The 12,952-nt window shown below is 41.2% G+C and overlaps 1 long non-coding RNA gene across 6 annotated transcripts in view; it reads right to left on the reverse strand.

The window, feature by feature from the left end:
• Positions 1–12,952, reverse strand: part of LOC132354178 (uncharacterized) — a 359,922-nt gene that overhangs the window by 79,281 nt on the left and 267,689 nt on the right. For 5 of the 6 annotated variants that reach the window (XR_009499206.1, XR_009499202.1, XR_009499201.1 and 2 more), the window contains one exon: positions 2,170–2,239. The exons of the other annotated variant lie outside the window; for it this stretch is intronic. This is a non-coding gene — a long non-coding RNA (uncharacterized LOC132354178). The remainder of the gene's footprint in view (positions 1–2,169; positions 2,240–12,952) is intronic. 6 annotated transcript variants of the gene reach the window in all.

Here is a 12,952-nt window from a genome sequence, read left to right on the forward strand (position 1 = left end):
TACAGAATCGAGTAACTCTTTTTGATGGTATATAAAAGTTATATCGGGGATGATTCCCTTTCAAGTGGCATTTACTTTACTTCCCACCACATCTCACATGGCCACAGAAGAGCTCAGAAGCTTAAAAAAAAAGAGCAGCTGTCAGTAATGATCAACACAACGGCAAGACGTGGTGTATGAGAACGGATACAGGTGGTTTTATAAGGACCCTGTGATTGTGTGGGACACGCATGTTGAACAGAGACTGCAGACACCTAGCTCCACACTTCCTTTTGCAGACTGTGGTGTCAGTGAGCCATGCGTGTAAGGCTTTGTTTCCGGAATAGGAAGACTGATTAACCTGTGAAGTTCTGTATTACTCATCTCAGCAATCATTTGCTTTTCCCGATGCAACACATAAAACTTGTACAAGACACAGCAAAGGAACTTAGTGAGGTCACCCACATTAATGTAGGACATGTTTCTATTGACAAGCCGTGGGGACACTATCTGTTAAAATGTATAACAAAGCCAAAAGATGCTGGGCTTAAACAAACAGCATCTCTGAGAATCTCAGATCGAAACTTATAATTGTATGACAGTTTGGTGGTAAACGATTCAGCAATTTTTATTTAAATTAAGCTACCCAAAACTATTCTAGATGAAATTATATTCTGGATACCTACTATTTGCATAGTACTCTTTAGATACTGTAGAGAGAAGAAGATATTCAAAATATGCTTCTAATCCTCAAGGAATTTGCAATCCAGTTGGTGGAGGAAGTTTTAGGCACGTGAAAAAAAGAAGTAGCAAAACCAGGCACACGCAATACATTTCCAAATGACTGATGTTGATAATCAGAGATATGCATAGAGTTAAATAACCATAATTATGAGTTAGAGCAATCTAGAAAGAAATCGTACTTGATGTGAGCTTTGGAAAAGAGAACCAGTCGGATAAAACAGAAGAATAAGAGAAAGAGGAATAAGAATAGGGGAGAAAGGAGAGTGGATCAAAGGCAGAGGAGTGGGAAAGTGGGAAAGCTTTAGGGAAGTTTAGGAAACAGGATTGGACTTGGCTGAGGCAGGAGAAGAATAAGAACTAGGGCTGAGAATCAGGAGGAAATCAGACTAGCGAGAACATGAATGCAAAGCCAAGGAGTTCAGACTTCCTTCCACAGGTACTGCTGAGCCACTGAATACTTCTCATCAGCAGAATGATGTGATAAACCTGGACACTGTGTGCAGGAGAAAGAGCAGGAATTAGAGGTAGGACCAAGTATGTGGGGAGAGATGAGAGGTTCCCATGATGCTAATCATTTGGCATTTCTTCAGATGAATATATTCTCTAAATAGCTTGTTCAGTATCTATTTAGTAAGGTGTGAAGGAATGTTCTATAGGCCTAGATTATATGCCACTTTATATTTAAACTAGTTGTATTATGGCTACTGAATATAACATTGTCACTCTTTTGGAACTTTCTGGTTTTCAAGTTAAAAATTTGTTTCTCACTTTTCAGAATTCAGGCTTTCCCTCTTTTCCCCCCCTGTGATTCCTTGTAACATTCAAATTCTTGGCATGGGTTTAAAATGTAGATCATGAAGCCCACCATTTACCCCAGAAAATAGTGCTATACAGTGAATTATTCACATTTTCAGAATTTCAGGGCATTGAACTGCCTACCCAGAGGAACTCTCGGCTGGCTGGTTTCAAGCTTGATGGTGTGGCCTTCTTTGCACTGTGCAACTTCCTATGCACGTGTCATCAATATACTAAACCCAGGTGGGTCAGTGTCAGTGAGGATATGAGTTTGTTCAGTTTTCATTCTTGGGCATCGCCTCTTCCGGCAGGAGTAAGACCAAGATTCATCTGGCCAATTATGAAAATGACATAACTGGAGAACTGAGTGACATGGCATTCATTCTGATGTATCATATAGATATTATAACATCACACAGATGGGGAGCCCAGACAGCTGCAGGGCTAGCACATCTCATTCCCTGAACGTGATTAGGACCAATTGAGCTTTCCCTCTTAACTATTCAGTTCAATAAAGTCGGTTTGACAGCTCTAGGATGGCTGCCACCCACTTGGGCAGAAACCAGGTGGAGCCATGCTCTAAGGTTCAGATTTGCATGATCACAGAGCCTAGGTCACCCAAGGGTAAGGTTAAATTTGACTATATCTCACCTTCCCCGATCTGGTCCTGAACTTGATAAGGTGGCTCTGGGGTTACCTCTTCAGCTCTTACTCATATCTGCTAAAAAAAAACACAGGTGGGCAGCAGAATAGTCTTTCTTGGATTCGGTAGTAAGTCACATGACTTTATCTACCATATAACCTTATTGGACTGTAAAATTCTTTAACACTGAACCAACTGAGAGAAATGAAATCCATAAGTAATGAGGCACCATAATTCATAGTATCGATCTGTAGTCTTTTTTTTAATATAGCCTACTTTAGTAGATCAGACACCGAAAGACCCCTACTCATTTCCTCATGCCCATGCCAAATAAAATATTCCATCCCCCCCAAAAATTTATGGAACAAAACTCTAAACAGAAAGATGAATACGGGCTTTGGTAACACTGTGTTTTATTAAATCTTTTAATCAAGAATTCTTGAGACCAAAAAATATACAGAAATTACCATAATTAGAAACTTTAGATCTCTAAGAGACCTTCATAAGTGATCAATAAAACTACCCTAAGTTTCAAAACTGATCATACTGTATGAGTAGAATATTGTGATAAGCAAGTTGACGGTTGTTAACCATTCCGTATGAGTGAGGTTCTGTCAGTTGTGGAGAAAGAATTGGTGGTTTTGTTCACACAGACACCAAAGATGAGTGTAAGAAAACCCCCACCACCATTGAAAGTATAGACCTCGCCAAGAAAGTATGAATTCTCTCTGAACATGTCCTGTCATCCTGCTATATGTTTCAATCCAAAGCTTAGACTCTGTCCACATAATCCTATATAGGAGAAGGGAAGCCATTTCTCCCTAAAAAGAGCCTTCCTCAACAGCTGCTATCGGGGGGTTGACAGAACACCACACTATGCGGCCCAGTGTCAGCAGAACCAAAATACAGTCTGAAATCAACAAGAAAAAGATACACATTATGAACTTTTCCAAGACATAGTTCCGGAAATGTGGAGTTTGTGAGTTACTAATCATGGGATCCTTTCCTTAATTCTAAAGACACAGACAAAGCTGCCGTAGCGGTTTGATTACCTCGTGTATACAATGTCCTTTAGAAGAACACATGCTAGACCCGGGGTGAGAAGATGGGCAGACACTGCCACTGATCACCTATGGCATCTTGAAATAGACAGTTTTCTAGATCTCAGCTTTCCCATCTGCACATTAAGGGTGACTTGTAGATGGGTCTTTACAAAAAATTGACTATTGAAATAGGCGCTACAACAGGATAAGGGCTGCATGGGGGAAAGGTCTACTCCAAGTGCTTCAAGAAGTTAGGGACAGGCTCTGAGGAAGTGACGTTTAAGTCACAAATTTGAAAGATAGGAAAGAGTGAATCCAGCAAGTGGACGTGGAGTAGGGAGGTGAGTTAACTGTGAAAGGGTGACTTTGCACGAAGGAACGTTTTGAACTTTACCACCAAAGTAGCAACACTCGACAGCACGCCAACCAAGAGAGCCAGTACGTATTACAGAAAAAATTACATCACACCTCTTAATTTTCTTTGCTTTTTCCACCACTTATTCCCTGTGCATCAATAATCCCTCCATATGTGTTATTTGAGCTCTTACTGCTGACTCAAGTGTTTTTCAAAGTATAATCATGATCCCCAGAGAGAACTGGCTTAGAAAAAGTACGTTCTGGGGCTCCACCCTGGAATGACTAAACTGCAGTATCTGGGGGAGAGGCCCCGGAATATGCATCTGTAACAACCATATCAGGTGACCTCGGTGGGCTGGGCACTAAGCTAGGTGTTGCACACAACACCAGAACACACGCTCGTGTTCCCTGACCACAAGGACCTCACAATACAGTCTAGGCAACAGGGCACAGGTACCTGAAAATATACTTAACACAGTATCTTGTTAGGATACAGGATGTAACCCACCAGTGGCTGAGGAAGGAGTTCAGGTGTTGGAGATCAAGGGAAATATCAGCTTCTGCAGTAACTAGATGCCTTTTCATGGTACACCCTGTAAAGTAGAAGTGAGGCTAAAACCCTATGAATTATATGGGATTCATGAAGGAGCATTAGTCAGGACGCGTGGCTCAGAGACCGAGCGACATTATAGATGTTCTAATCAGTATCAGGGGAACATGTGTGCAGTAGAGGCTGGCCTGACAACTTCAACATCAGACTACCTGGGAAACACAGATGAAAAGCACAAATGAATAGGGCACAGGAGCGCTGGGACTGCACCCCAAACCCCACTGGAAAAGCTGATCCAGGAAAAGTGATCTGAGTCACTAGGAACTCATAATCTGGGAATTCCACCCACCTCTTCAGGCTTGCTCTTGTTCACTTATAAAATCAGAACTGCCCACCCCCGAGGTAGTTCTGGTCTTAGAAAGGAGAAATGCTATACATACTGCAGCAGAAAGGTTTTGGCTCAGGATCAAACCACATCCGTAAGTAACTACGGTTATCCATCCCTGCTTCCTAAATTGATGCTTAGATTGAGATACTTTACTAAGAAGATTTTTTTACCTGGATGCTGCATCCTTCTTTCTTATGTTAATCTCCAAGGTCAGTTTGGACTTGATTTGGACTGGATTTTCTGATCACCTAGACCTGCAATGCCCTTTACTCTTTCCTACATTAATTAATCTTGCTGGACTTGACTTCAGGCCTTCAAATAATATCACCTTTCTGATGTTACATTACAAGGGTAATCAATCCTGGCACAAGAGATGTTTACAAGCAAGTGCAGAAACGAAGGAGGGACAACCTGTCCCACTGCTTCCCCTTTTTCTCCATCTCTCTCCTCTCAGTTCTCTAAGTATCTTGATGGCCCAGGATTTTGAGAAGCTTTCCAAGGGTATGTCTCCAACTGTCCCTGTGCTGGTGATCATTCAAGTAAGCTTCTGGATACATATACTACTAGCAACTCCCATCACTAGCAGCATGTGTCCAATTCCGAAGCGTATGGGTGAATAATTGAATACAAAGAGATTTGACATTCCACTGTGGAAAGGTTTTCAACAAGTGGTTTATTAGTTTATGGAGGTGTATTACACACAGTCACAAAAGTCATCACTTTTATGATTTTATGCCTTTGCTTATGTATCTCCAAAAGTCAGGAATGTCATGATCCTTCATCCTAATCTGTTAAGGCCCCACAGAAAACCTACCTCTGTGATCTTTTCAAAGGATCACTACCTGCCTCTGCCTCTGGTTCATAACAGTGTGTTCAGAGCCGTGCTTATCGGACTATACGCTGCTTGGCTGTAGATATGTCTATCTAGCTCCTAGGTGGTCAGCATGTCAGACGTGGGCTTTGGATTCAGAAAGTCAGGGCTCTATCATTTACTTCCTGTGGGCCTTTAATAAAATAACTTAAACATGCTTGGTATTGGAATTTTCTTCTATATAATGTCATCAGTGATATCTATGTAATGGGATAGTTGGGAAAATTAAGTGAGAAAATTAATAAAGAGGTCTCACAGTGCTAAGTACAGATTAAGTGCTCAAAATGTCAGCTTGAGTTGATTAAATCAGAACGACCAGTGTGCTCGTGCCCACAGTGGTGGCTGTTTTTTTTTTTTTGGTCACATACTGAAAAGAGTTTTCATTTCTCAAAAATTCCAGTCAAGAAAAAAAAGAATAGTTTTTTTCTGCCTTCAGTGCCCTGAAAGTTCCCAGGCAGAAATATAACATGAACTATACACCCCAAAATCCACAAAGTTCAACCAACTACCACCTAAAACACAGAATTTTCCCAATTCCTCCTCATTCGGTGTTCCAGGCAATTAATGAGAAGGTGCTGGTAAAAATAGTGCTTTCCCTTAAAACAAACTCATTGACCTTTTGCCCTTTCTAAAGGTGTTTCCCTATTCAACATTTGAAGAACTGTAATGTTTCATTTTTCCCACTGAATAACCAGTGACCACATAAGCAAGCTACTGACTGAAATACTGGGAAAGAAGAGAAGGGTAAATGAACCTTCCCTGGGAACTACTACTTACATCACCAACCAACCCGGAACACTTTTGATACACTTAGAGACTAATCTATCCCTACTGGAGAAATTGGTACTCCTGAAACATTAAGATACCAAGGAATAAGCACATAGTTGGACTAATATTGGCAAGTGGTCATAATAGGAAATTGGAAGTAGAACACTATTCGGACATTAGTAGGGACAGATAAATTGAATTTGCTTTTCAAAAGTTACCTTACGATTTCTAACACACGGACCCCCAGAGGGTGGGCAGTAAAATATGTTTGAAAGTGTGACCATGGATAAACAGTCTAAAATCTGAATTTTGAGCAATGGTGTGAGAGCAAGAAGCCCTCAGGTTTAGTTAAGAAAGAAAAAAAAGGGCTTCCTCTGAAGAATTAATCATTGCCACTTAGGTGACCATAGGATTTTGACTACTGAGAAAGACAGGGAAGTATTAGCATACAATGGAGAACTGGGATGAAAAAAGAAAAGGATCTTTTAGTAACTTAAACATATTACCACATCTTGTTAATTATCTTCTAAGCACGTTCATATTTCAAATTCCAGGGGTTAATTATCATACTCCTCTTACTTGTTGTTTTTTTTTTTTTTTAAAAACTTTTATTTATTTATTTATTTTATTATTATTTTAAAAAAATTTTTGGCTGTGTTGGGTCTTCGTTGCTGTGCAGGGGCTTTTCTCTAGTGGCGAGCGGGGGCTACTCTTCGTTGCGGTGTGCGGGCTTCTCATTGCGGTGGCTTCTCTTGTTGCGGAGCACGGGCTCTAGGCGCGCAGGCTTCAGTAGTTGTGGCATGCTGGCTCAACAGTTGTGGCTCCCGGGCTCTATAGCCCAGGCTCAGTAGTTGCGGCGCATGGGCTTAGCTGCTCCACGATATGTGGGATCTTCCTGGACCAGGGCTCAAACCCGTGTCGCCTGATTCTTAACCACTACGCCACCAGGGAAGTCTCTCTTGTTCTATCAGCTGCATTTAACACATATAGGCCTCCACCTTTGAAAAGCATTTTCTTTCTTCACTTGTTCAAAGAGCTATCCCTCTTCAGTCCTTCTCCCCACTCCTATTCCCTGATTCTTCACTGGACCATCCCCTTCTTCCTTCTTCTCCTTCTTCTCAGTTTCTCGACATTGAGGTTCTTCTCTGGCTGCACTTACAGCACAGGTGTTCTCACCACGTCCCATCTGTGCGCTGGTGTCCTCCAGGTTTCTAGCTATAGCCCTCTCCTCTCTCCTAAAAGCCAGGCTACTGTATCCAGCTGTGTTCAACATCTCCCTAATGGGCTTTGCAGATGTAACACTTATCAAACTGAACTCCTGCTTCCCACCCACCCACCTATCCAATCCTATTCCTCTTCCCAAGCCTCCCCCATGTCACTTAGTGCCGTTATCATTCATCTATTGCTCAGCTCCAAAGCCTGAAAGCTTCTTTGATCCTCTCTTTCTCTCACATCCTACATCAACTCCTTCAGCAGATCCTGGCCACTCTTTGTCCAGATTTTATTGTAAATCTGGACGCTTCCTATGACCTCCGCTTTGTCTAGTGCCCTAGTTCTGGACCAAGCACCATCAGATTTTTCCTAGATTCCTATACAGTCTCCTATCTGATCTCTCTGCTTCCATTTTTATATGCCTTTCTCACCTAAGTCTATTTTCTAGAGCAAACAGGGATTTTTTTTTAACGTAAATAAAATCCCATCATTTTCTTCCTTGGAAACATCTAGTGACTTCCCATATCACTAAGGATAAAACCCAAACTCTTTAGGTTGGTCTACAAGGTCTTCCATTATCTAGGAGCAGTAATACTTTAACCCTACCACTACCTCCATCACCACCCATGACGTCACAGTCTCCCACCACAGAACCTTGGACCTGCTGTTCTTTCTCTCCAGATGCACTTCCCCAAGATAGTCCCATGACTTGTATCCTGACTTCTTTCAGGTCTCTGTTCAACCACAACATTCCCCTAAAGACTCTCCCTGACACCTGTTCCTTACTCTCTATATTATCCTCTACTTCTTTTTCTCTCATGGCTCATGTATCACTACCAGGCATGACATCATTTATTCATCTATTTGCTTACTGTCTGCCCCATCACTACCTTAGAATGTAAGTCTCAGGAGGGCAGGGCTGTATCTGTTTTGATCTCTGTTCTACTTCCAGGGTCTAGAACAATTCCCAAAACATAATGGGAACTAATAAATTGTTTTTAAATAAAATTAATTACTAACTGAATATATGTAAGCTATTTATTTCGTAAGCTACAAGTGGCTCATATTATGGGTGTAGTCAATCTTAATGAATTCTCTTGATTTTATAAAATTCCCAGTTGAATCCCTATGAGCCCGGCTGGCAATAATAGACAAAGTTTGGCATCCTTTTCTGTTTGTATGAGCAAGATGTCACTTATACACAAGTGCAAGTGTTACTTACATTAACAGCAACTGAACCCGGACACTAACCAGTTCCCAGTGAACTGAAAAGTAATATAATATTATCGATAGACCTGAAGGCACATAGAGTCAAGGAGCTTAAGGCACCAAACGTATACAAAGAAACCACGCAAAGGAAAAGCAAATGATGAGTCTTCACACATGTGGTAATCAACCTGAGATCACAAAACCATGGGAGGAAAAGATCAAGGTCAAACCATTTAATTCACCTCCACATGATCAACCTACAGAGTTTCCACAGAAAACGGAGAACCTTCTAGGGCCATTTACTATTGTCTGTTCTCTAGAGTTTTCAGAAGAGAGTATGAGGTCTACCCACGAAATCCTTCAGGGAATAGGCCCAAGAAGAAACATCCTGGGGGACTCACTGAATGATGACATGATGAATCCAGGCCTCCACACACGCCTTAAATGGAGTACAGGTGTCCCAAGGGGAGTTACTCATGAATACCAAGTTAAGCCTTCTTAGAGATTCCAGGAACTAAAAGACTTTCACCATTAGTCACTTTCACAAGGGCTCTATGCCATTTACTTCTGGCCAAGGATCAGGAGAGTCATGAGGGAAACCAGATGCTCAGCTTTCATGACAAAATCCTGGGGATTTCTCATGGACAGTCCCCTTCTCTTGAGCAGCTTCAAATGCATCCAAAAACTAGGGTCATGCACAGAGATACACACACACACACACACACACACACACACACACACAATATACAGACGCATGCTAACTCAGATATATCACAAGAGATTACAGGAAAGACATGGATCATTCATCAGTTCCTTGTAGTTTCTTTTTTTCTGATTTATCATTTTCATGTTTTGGAAAGGATAATTGGACTAATGTATCTGAGAATTATGGTATTTGCACATTTGGGGAAGATTCAATCATGGAAAAACAAGTTGTTAGGTAACATCAAGTATTTTCCACCTGTTTTTTAATTTTTCATTCGTAGTCCACATGCTGAGTGAGAGCAGAGTCAGAATGGCCTCCTCTTCAGCATGGGCCTTATGAGCAGCCAGTATCAAAGACCTGCTGCTGGCCCATGCACACTCTTGAGCCGAAAATAACTGTCATGAAATAACTATTAAAGATGGCACTGAATGTGGTTATGGAACATGCCTTCTAAACCAAGGGAGAAACTAGGAAAAGACAAGAATGAAGTTAGATAGGAAAGTAGTAGGTGAATGCTACGCAGGACTGAATAAGTGGTTGACTTATATTCCAAAATAGTCTCTCATGAAAAAAAAACTAAAAATAATTCTATCTCACTTTGTTCTGATCTAGCTTCTCTCAGTGGTCTAAAGTAAGATCTGTAACTTTTCCCCTTTACTCATCAAATACTGTGTATGTGTATAAGCAAATATATATATATGTGTGTTTATATATGTATATAATCAAATAGGCACAAAATATATTCATTTACTTATTCAACAAATATGTACTGAGCACCTACTCTGTGACAAGCACTTTTCAGATACCAGGGAAATAGCAGTGGACAAAAAGACAAAAATATCTGCTCTTGTGGGAGTTATATTCTAGCATAAGGAGAAAGATGATAAAAAAAGTAACAAGTAAATACATAGAATGTTAGATGATTATAACTGTTGTGGATGACAATCAATCAGGGAGGAAGGATAAAGTGTTTTGAAGGGTTGCAGTGTAAATACGGTAGTCATGGAAGACTTCATTGAGAAGCAAAGACTGAAGCAAAATCTGAAAGAATGAAGTGAGCAAGTCATCCACGTATTGAAGGAATATTCTTCTAAGCGGGAGTGACAATTGGTGCAAAGGGAATGTGCCTGGCGTGGTCAACCAAGATGTGTCGGTGGAGCAAAGCACTCAATGAGGAGATGAAGTTAGATTACAGAAGGTCAGACTGCTGAGAGCCTTGTAGTGACTTTGGCTTTGCTCTGAGTAAAATGGAAAGTCAGTGGAGGATTCTGAACAGAGGAGTGAATAATCAACTTTTTAAAAATGGATCACCCTGGCTGCTATTTTGAGAATAGACTAAAGGTGAGAGATGGAGTGGAAGATAAAAAGGAAGACTAGACAAGACGTTACTGCTGTGATCGAAGCAAAGGATAATGATGTCTTAGATTAGGTTAGTGGCAGTGGCAGTGAGATAAGAAGGAATCAGATTCTGAATATTTTGAAGACAAAGCTAACAGGATGTACTATAGACAAGATGTGAGAGGCATCGAGACTGACTCTAAAGACTGTGGCCTGAGCACCTAGAAAGTGGAGTTTCCATATGTCCATGGAGATCAGAAAAAAATTGGCAAGAGCAAGTTAAGAGTGATGGGAAATACAGGGACTTCCCTGGTGGCGCAGTGGTTAAGAATCTGCCTGCCAGTGCAGGGGACACGGGTTCGAGCCCTGGTCCAGGAAGACCCCACATGCCACGGAGCAACTAAGCCTGTGCGCCACAACTACTGAGCCAGCGTGCCACAACTACTGAAGCCCGCGCGCCTAGAGCTCGTGCTCCGCAACAAGAGAAGCCACTGCCATGAGAAGCCCGAGCACCGCAACGAAGAGTAGCCCCCGCTTGCTGCAACTAGAGACAGCCCGTGTGCAGCAACGAAGACCCAATGCAGCCAAAAATTAATTAATTAATTAATTAATTTTAAAAAGTGATGGGAAATACAGACATCTTAATTCTGAGAGAACAATTAAACATTCAAGTTGAGATACTTCAATCTCGAGTTAGAAGGAGAGATCCAGAGATATATATATAAATTCAGGTGCTTTTCAGCATATGGATGGTATTAAAATGACAAGAATGAATGAGATCACTCAGGAACTAGTGAGAACAGAAGAGAGAAGTGGCCTTGGGCTACTTCAAAATTAAGAAATCAGGCAATGAAGAGGAATAAGCGATGGAAAATGAAAAGAAATGGCCAGTAAAGTAAAAGGAAAATCAGGCTCATCCTGGAAGACAAGCGAAAAATACACCAAGAAGGAAGTGATAATCAACTGTGTCTGACTTTACTCATACTTCGGGTAAGAGGCGGACAGGGCACAGATCTTGGTTGTAATGACATCAGATCTTAGTGACGTAGACAAGAGCAGTCTCTGAAATACCGAAAGCACGAACTTAATACAGGATGAAATGGGAAACTGAAGACAGCGAGCACAGTTGACTATTCCATGGAGATTTACCACTTAGAAAAAAGAGGAAAAATGGGCAGTAGTTGAAGAGGGGTAGTGAGATCAAGAGGTCTCATTTTTTTTAATGGGAAAGGAATAGTAAGGACTTGATCCTATTTACATGCTGATGGAAACGATCATGCTAGCAAGGGGAAAATTCCAGAGAGAGGAGAATCATGGGAGCAATGTCTTTCTGCAAGGGGAGGAGTTGACCCTGGACTTGAACATGGACCATTCCTCTGTGGTAACAGGAGAGAAAGTAGAATATGTGGTGGGTGGGCACAGAGGCCAGAAGTCGGGTATGTAAGGTAATGAGAGTTTGCAGAAATTCTCCTCTAGTTGCCTCTATTTTCTCAGTAAAATGGGAAACAAGATCTTCACCTGATAGTAAAGATTCAAAGAATAAAACTCACAACATAGTTCAAGTGAAAAACAAAAATACTGTCCAGAGAGAAAGGGCTGAGACGTGCTGGTATCTGCACGTCTGCACAGGGTTCAGGACAGGAAGAGAATGTGCTGATGTACACGGATGGAGTCTCGACCGGGCACATGCCATGTAGGGGTGAGGAGAGCCGTGCACTTACACATGCACTTAAAGGAAGTGAAACTCAGTCAACTCAGATCTGGCTGTTACTTCTGCCTCCAGTTTTGGCCAGACTCGGCCATCACCGCCCATCGGTTTCAGTTTTACACACCAAAAAGTTCTTCATGCACTTAAACTTGGTTATTTGGCGGAGGGGGGCGACGGACAGGTAGGAGGAGGGGATGTGAGGAGTGGAGAGGTATGTATTTTGTTTGTTTGTATTAAATTGGGAGAAATCCCAGTTTACTAGGTATTTATATTTCTGTTGCAAAGTCATCAGTGTCCCTTTCCACAAAATTTTTTCTATTTCAAAATTGACCTAAAGGTGACTATTTTTATATAGAGTGGAATTCTCTCATATTTTAGCGGAATTTAAGTCTTGATACATTATTTTTTGAATTAGAGTGAAAGAAGTAGTATATGAACACAACACAAAGATTTGCTCTGAATGAAATGAGTCACAAGATTCAGTGAAAACTATATATAGCTTATCATTCCATGTTATATATAGTTAACTACAGAGGTTACATCTGGGACTCTGTCATCAATTCCCAATGCTTATTCATTCATTCAACAAACGTTTTTTAAGTACCTAGTATGTGTCAGGCACGCAGTATACAGCAGTAAAA

The sequence above is a fragment of the Balaenoptera ricei genome, chromosome 1 (assembly GCF_028023285.1).
Source record: "Balaenoptera ricei isolate mBalRic1 chromosome 1, mBalRic1.hap2, whole genome shotgun sequence".
NCBI lineage: Eukaryota > Metazoa > Chordata > Mammalia > Artiodactyla > Balaenopteridae > Balaenoptera > Balaenoptera ricei.